The following is a 7,284-nucleotide window of genomic DNA, read 5'->3' as shown; positions in this document are numbered from 1 at the left end:
AAGAATAGGTACAAATGGTATAGATGCAAAACAAATATGTCATCAAACATTCCCTTCTGACCTCTTAAGACACTTGCATGCACATGGCTCACACACAAATAAATAGGCAAGCACAAACACATAAACAAAACCTAATAAAAACAACAAATCAAAAAATAAAGTGTAGAAGGTTTATTCAACCAATTTTAGCCAATAATTTTTAGAGAAACAGAACTCATAGAATCAATATTTATTACAAAGGGACTTGATTAGATTGTATTGAACAGTATGGGTACATAGTTCATGAATGGTTGTGTGAGAGTTAGAAGGACTACAAATCTCACAGATTCTCTTCTTGTTAACCTGAGTAACTCAACAATTCCTTGTGATGAAGGCATTGAAAGCAATAGGTCTTCAGTTTATACTGGACAACTGGGCTTTGTTGTCATCAATGATGGCATCAGCTATATATTGTACACTCATTAATATGGAACAGAGGTGGACAGACAAAGATGCCTGCCTTTTCCCTCAGCTTTCCTAATAGGTTGGCAATGACTTGAATGTGCCATCTACCCTGTTGGAGAATCTTTTCTATTAAATGGTTTCTGTAAACACAGTCACAGAGTTGCCCAAAGGTATTTATTTTAGTTGACCCAAAACCAACTAAGTTGACAACCAAGCTGTGAGAATCCATTAAGGAAATGAGACATTGTGGTTTAAAAGTTCCAAAAGGGATGCTACAGAAAGGGTAATTAATCAATACATTAATACAAAAAATATACTATATTCTTGAAAGGGGCAGGATAACCTTGAAGTGGGTACATCAATTATGTTCCTTCACAGGAAGTACAATGGAAGGCAATTCTAAAATCATTTGTTACAGTCAGTGAATTAGGGCAATAACATTCTTCAGGAGGTAAAAGCACCTAGAGCCAAGCCCTAACCTTGAATTCCTAGGATCCATATGGCATAAAGATAGAACTGACTTAAACAACCTGTTGGTTGACCTCCAAGAAGTGAGCAGGTGTGTGCATGAACACATACACACACACACATAAACACACACACACACACACACACACACACTGATGCAAAAATAAATAACAATTTTAAAGTGAGCAAAATCTTAAAAAATTAAACAAGCTAAATGTCTTAATAAAAATTCAATATGGCTTTAATTCAATGTCTCAAAGTATATATTTTACATGGCTTTAACTTCTGTAGAATTACCACAAGTTATATTTTATGGAAATAAAAATTATTTAAATCAATTATGTGATTTTTTAATTTTTTATTTTCTATATTCTTTGTTTACATTCCAAAAGCGTTGCCCGTTGCCAGTTCCCCCACACACACATATGTCCCATAAGTCCTCTTCTCTCCATCCATTCTCCTGTCTTTCCCCCTCCCTTTTCTCTGTCCTGATAATCCCCTACAATGCTGGATCAAGCCTTTCCAGGATTAGGGCCCTCTTCTTCCTTCTTCATTGGAATCATTTGATATGCTAATTGTATCTTTAGCATTTCGAGTTTCAGGGCTAATTAATATCCACTTATCAATAATTGAATTCCATGTATATTCTTTTGTGATTGCGTTACCTTGCTTAGGATGATATTTTCCAATTTCAACCATTTGCCTAAAAAATTCATGAATTCATAGTTTTTAATTGTGTATATATACCATATTTTCTGTATCCAGTCCTCCATTGAGGGATATCTGGGTTCTTTCCAGCTTCTGGCTATTATAAATAAGGCTGCTATGAACATAATGGAGCATGTGTCCTTATTGCATGCTGGGAAATCCTCTGGGTATAGGCCCAGGAGAAGTATAACAGGGTCCTCCGGAAGTGTCATGTCCAGTTTTCTCAAGAACCGCCAGACTGATTTCCATAGTGGTGGTACCATCTTACAATCCCACCAGCAGTGAAGGAGTGTTCCTCTTTCTCCACATCCTTACCAACACCTGCTGTCTTCTGAGTTTTTAACCTTAGCCATTCTGACTAGTGTAAGGTGAAATCTCAGGGCTGTTCTGATTTGCATTTCCCTAATGACTAATGATGTTGAGCATTTTTTAAGGTACTTCTCGGCCATCCAAATTTCTTCAGGTGAAAATTATTTGTTTAGATCTGTATCCCATTTTTTAATAGGGTTATTTGGTTCTCTGGGGTCTAACTTCTTGAGTTCTTTGTATATATTGGATATTAGCCCTCTATGGGATGTAGGGTTGGTAAATTTTTTGGTTGCCATTTTGTCCTTTTGATAGTGTCCTTTGCCTTACAGAAACTGTAATTTTATGAGATCCCATTAGTCAATTCTTTATCTTAGAGCATAAGCTATTGGTGTTCTGTTCAGGAACTTTCCCCCTGTGCCCATGTCCTCAAGGGTCTTCCCCAGCTTCTTTTCTATTAGTTTCAGTGTGTCTGGTTTTATGTGGGGGTCCTTGATCCACTTGGAGTTGAGCTTAGTACAATGAGATAAGAATGGATCAATTCGAATTCTTCTGCATGCTGACCTCCAGTTGAACCAGCACCATTTGTTGAAAAGGCTATCTTTTTTCCACTGGATTTTTTCCAAAGTTTTCCACTACTTTGTCAAAGATCAAGTGACCATAGGTGTGTGGATTCATTTCTGGATCTTCAATTCTATTCCATTGGTCCACTTGCCATTGGTCCCTGTGCCAATACCATGCAGTTTTTAACACCATTGCTCTGTACTATTGCTTGAGGTCTGGGATAATAATTCCCCCAGAAGTTCTTTTACTGTTGAGAATAGTGTTAACTATCTTTTTTTTTTCCGTTATTCCAGATAAATTTGAGAATTGCTTTTTCTAACTCTGTGAAGAAATGAGTTGGGATTTTCATGGGGATTGCATTGAATCTGTATATTGCTTTTGACAAGATAGCCATTTTAACTGTATTAATCCTACCAATCCACTAGCATGGAAGATTTTTCCATTTTCTGAGTTTTTAATTTCCTTCTTCAGAGACCTGAAGTTCTTGTCGTATAGATGTTTCACTTGTTTGGATAGGGTCACACCAAAATACTTTATATTGTTTGTGGCTATTGTGAAGGGTGTCATTTCCCTAACTTCTTACTCAGCATGCTTATCCTTTGAGTTTAGAAAGGCAACTGATTTGCTTGAGTTGATTTTATAACCAGGTACTTTGCTGAAGTTGCTTATCAGCTGTAGGAGTTCTCTGGTGGAGGTTTTCGGGTCACTTAAGTAGACTATCATGTCATCTGCAAATAGTGATAATTTGACATCTTCCTTTCCAATTTGTATCCCTTTGACCTTATGTTGTCTAATTGCTCTAGCTAGAACTTCAAGTACTATATTGAAATGATATGGAGGGAGAGGGCAGCCTTGTCTAGTTCCTGATTTTAGTGGGATTGCTTCAAGTTTCTCTCCATTTAGTTTGACATTGGCTACCGGTTTGCTGTATATTGCTTTATCTATGTTTAGGTATGGGCCTTGAATTCCCGTTCTTTCCAAGACTTTTGGCATGAAAGGTTGCTGAATTTTGTCAAATGCTTTTTCATCAACTAATGAAATGATCATATGATTTTTTTCTTTGAGTTTGTTTTTGTAGTGGATTGCATTGATGGATTTCCTTATATTGAACCATCCCTGCATCCCTGGGATGAAGCCCACTTGATTGTGGTGGATGATCATTTTGATGTGTTCTTGGATTCTGTTGGCAAGAATTTTATTGGGTATTTTTGCATCAATATTCATAAGGGAAATTGGCCTGAAGTTCTCTTTCTTTGTTGGATCTTTGTGTGATTTTGATATCAGTGTAATTGTGGCTTCGTAGAATGAGTTCGGTAGTGTTCCTTCTGTTTCTATTTTGTGGAAGAATTTGAAGAGTATTGGTGTTAGGTAAGAAATATGGAACGCTTCACGAATTTGCATGTCTTCCTTGCGCAGGGGCCATGCTAATCTTCTCTGTATCGTTCCAATTTTAGTATATGTGCTGCCGAAGCAAGCACAGTCGGTTATGTGATTAAGGAAATACTTTTAATACAAAATTGAGTATATTCATTTTTATTCAATGTAGTAACCAATATCTGTTTTAAAATACATTTAAGTCTAAATACATCATTAGTTACCCAAAAAGTTTAGGATTTTCAAGCACACTAAAAATAATAATGTAACTAAAATGGTGAATAATAACATATTTGAACCTATTGAGGAAGTTCATGTTTCCATTATTTTTTTCTCACTATGTTTATCATCTGTACAAAAGAAGGCTAGTGGGGTATTATGTGTGTATCTTATATTATATCTTGCTAATTTGCTGAAAGCATTTATCATCTGTAGAAATTTTCCAATTAAATTCTTAAGGCCTTTTACATATAAAATCATATCATTTACAAATGAAGATAGTATGACTTCTTTCTTTCCTATTTATGCATTTGATCTTCTTCATTTATTTTATTGCACCACCTAAGACCTCAACTCTTCTATTGAATATATAAAAAAATAGATACCCATATCTTGTTCCTGATTTTAGTAGTAGAAATTATTTAAATTTCTCCCCATTTAGGTTGATGCTGGATGCAAGCTTACAATAATTCCTTTAATTATGTTAAGGTATGTCCCTTGTATCCATAATCTCTCCAGAATATTTTAAACGGAGGAATGGTGAAATTTGTCAAAGGATTTTTCTGCATATAATGGCATGGTCATGCAACATATATCTTTAATCACTGAGAAGCCAAGCTAGTGTCCAATGAGAATCCTGCGCGCATGCGCACGCACACACACATACACACACACACACACACACACACACACACACACACACACACACCTGCATTGACCAGCATTCCTAGTATTGAAAGGTGAACTGTAGAAGGTAGGGAATCATTAATATCTTCCAGTTATACAGTTGTCAAGGTAAAACAGAGACCTGACTGCAAGATACAATGTCAACAAAACTTTATCAAGATTATAAAAACAAATAATACTCAAAGTCAGAAATGATAGCAGTCAATACTCCAGAGAGACAGAGTGTTTTTTTTAAACTACTTAGAATTATACAGCAACAAATGGAAAAACCTAATCAGAATATAATTATCCATGAAGAAACAGCATACTGAAACAAAGAATAAGGAAAAAATGTGGAACAAGAGAGATGGCTCAGTGAATAAGAATACTTACTTCACTTTCAAAGACAGGACTTTGGAGAGGATGTAGAGACAGAGGAACACTCCTCCATTGCTGAAGGGATTGCAACCTGGTAAAACCACTCTGGAAATCAGTCTGGTGGTTCCTCAGAAAATTGGACATAGCACTACCTGAGGACACAGCTATACCACTTCTGGGCATACACCCAGAAGATGCTCCAACATGTAATAAGGACACACGTTCATAACACTATAAACACATGTTCATAACAGCCTTATTTATAATAGCCAAAAACTGGAAAGAACCCAGATGTCCCTCAATAGAAGAATGGCTACAGAAAATGTGGTACATTTACATAATGGAATACTACTCAACTATTAAAAACAATGAATTCATGAAATTCTTAGGCAAATGGATGGAGCTAGAAAATATCATCCTGAGGTATGATGAGGTAACCCTATCACAAAAGAACACACAGAGTATGCACTCAGTGATAAGTGGATATTAGCCGAAAAGCTCAGAAAACGCAAGATATAACTCACAGACCACATTAAGCTCTAGAAAAAGGAAGACCAAATTGTGGATGCTTTGATCCTTGTTGGAAAGTGGATCAAAATACCAATGGTTCACAGCCAACCAATAGGATGAACATAGGATCCCCAATGTAGCACCTAGAGAAAGGACCCAAGGAGCTGAAAAGGTTTCCAGCCCTGTAGGAGGAACAATAATATGTACCAACCAGTACTCCCAGAGCTCCCAGGGGCTAAACCACCAACCAAAGAATGCACATGGAGGGACCCATGGTTCCAACTACATATGTAGCAAAAGATGACCATTTCAGACATCAATGAGAGGAGAGACCATGGGTGCTGTGAAGGCTCAATGCCCCAGAGTAGGGGAATGCACGTCAGGAAATTGGAGGGAAGGGGGAAGCAGGTGGAGGGGGGATGGGATAGGGGATTTTCAGATAAAAATTTACCATGGAAAGTAGATACCACTTGAAATGTAAATAAAGCAAATATCTAATAAAAAAGACAGAACTTTGGGTCCTACCACCCTTACTTAGCATCTTTCAATACTAAATCAGTAACAAATTAAAATCTGTAAGCAACTTATGACTGCCTTTTATCTTAGCTTCAGGTGATCCAGTGCACTCTTCTGGAATCTCTGGGCACCCTCACACATTTGTGCACAACCAGACAAAAACTTATATACCAAAACTAATAGTAAATATAAAAAGTACAATTGTCCTCATAAATCTTCCCTAAACAAATCAAACAAACCAACGCAAGGACTTCTGGCTGTTACTGTTGAATTAAATAAGTTTAAAAAGTGTTTACTAGGATTTTTCAAGATATTATAGAAAATAACATAGATAAGACTCCTTTACACTCATTCTGAAACAAATATTGCCACCAAACAAAAGCATACAAAGACATAACAACCCCCAAACACACGATAAATGTAGAGTAAAAAAATATAAAAGCAAATATGTGCAACAAAATTGCAACGAACTAAATCCACAGCATATCAAAATGATACAATGCCAAGACTATTTAAGCTGTGTCAAGAAATGCAAGGATGTTTCCATAGAAGCAAAGCAATAGTAATGAAATAAATGACAGAATCTCTGAATGATTTCAATACTTGCAAAACAATATCACTTATTGAAATATAACAATTCTATTCATAAGACTCTGAGACCACTATACATAAATAGGATCCATAATATAATAATAAGCACACAGTTAAACTCACACTGAGCAGGAACACTCTACAATTGCTTTTCTGTTAAGTAAAGAGATGCCTTAGCCCTTAAGAACTCCGGATCATAACTATCTAGAACTCCAGTTCCAGGGGGTTCCAATGCTCTCTTCCGGGACTTTTCCATCTGCATCAGACACATGTGTGATATATAGACTTACATGTAGGGAAAACATCCATGTATATACAATAAAAATAATAGAGTTTTAAATTTGTGTGAGTGTGTGTATGTATGTGTGTGTGTGTGTGTGTGTGATCTAAAATAATATGAATATGTCTCCTTTTGTTGCAGTTTTTGAACAAAGAAGTGGGAATCCTGGTCAAGTCAAGAGGGGTTGGGTGGATTCTAAGTTTAAAAATAGGAAATCAAACTCTTTCTGCTATAAATGGCATTATCTATTAAAATACATT

The 7,284-nt window shown here is 36.2% G+C and overlaps 1 non-coding gene across 1 annotated transcript; it reads right to left on the bottom strand.

Moving 5' to 3' along the window:
* Positions 1-3,861: 3,861 nt before the first annotated feature.
* LOC127671371 (U6 spliceosomal RNA) lies at positions 3,862-3,968 on the bottom strand. Its single transcript, XR_007974732.1, has one exon. It is a non-coding gene; the product is annotated as a U6 spliceosomal RNA (small nuclear RNA).
* Positions 3,969-7,284: the final 3,316 nt, after the last annotated feature.

Source organism: Apodemus sylvaticus, chromosome 20, assembly GCF_947179515.1.
Source record: "Apodemus sylvaticus chromosome 20, mApoSyl1.1, whole genome shotgun sequence".
NCBI classification, from domain to species: domain Eukaryota; kingdom Metazoa; phylum Chordata; class Mammalia; order Rodentia; family Muridae; genus Apodemus; species Apodemus sylvaticus.
The sequence above is the reverse complement of the archived record's forward strand: the minus strand, read 5'-3'. Positions and strand labels throughout refer to the sequence as shown.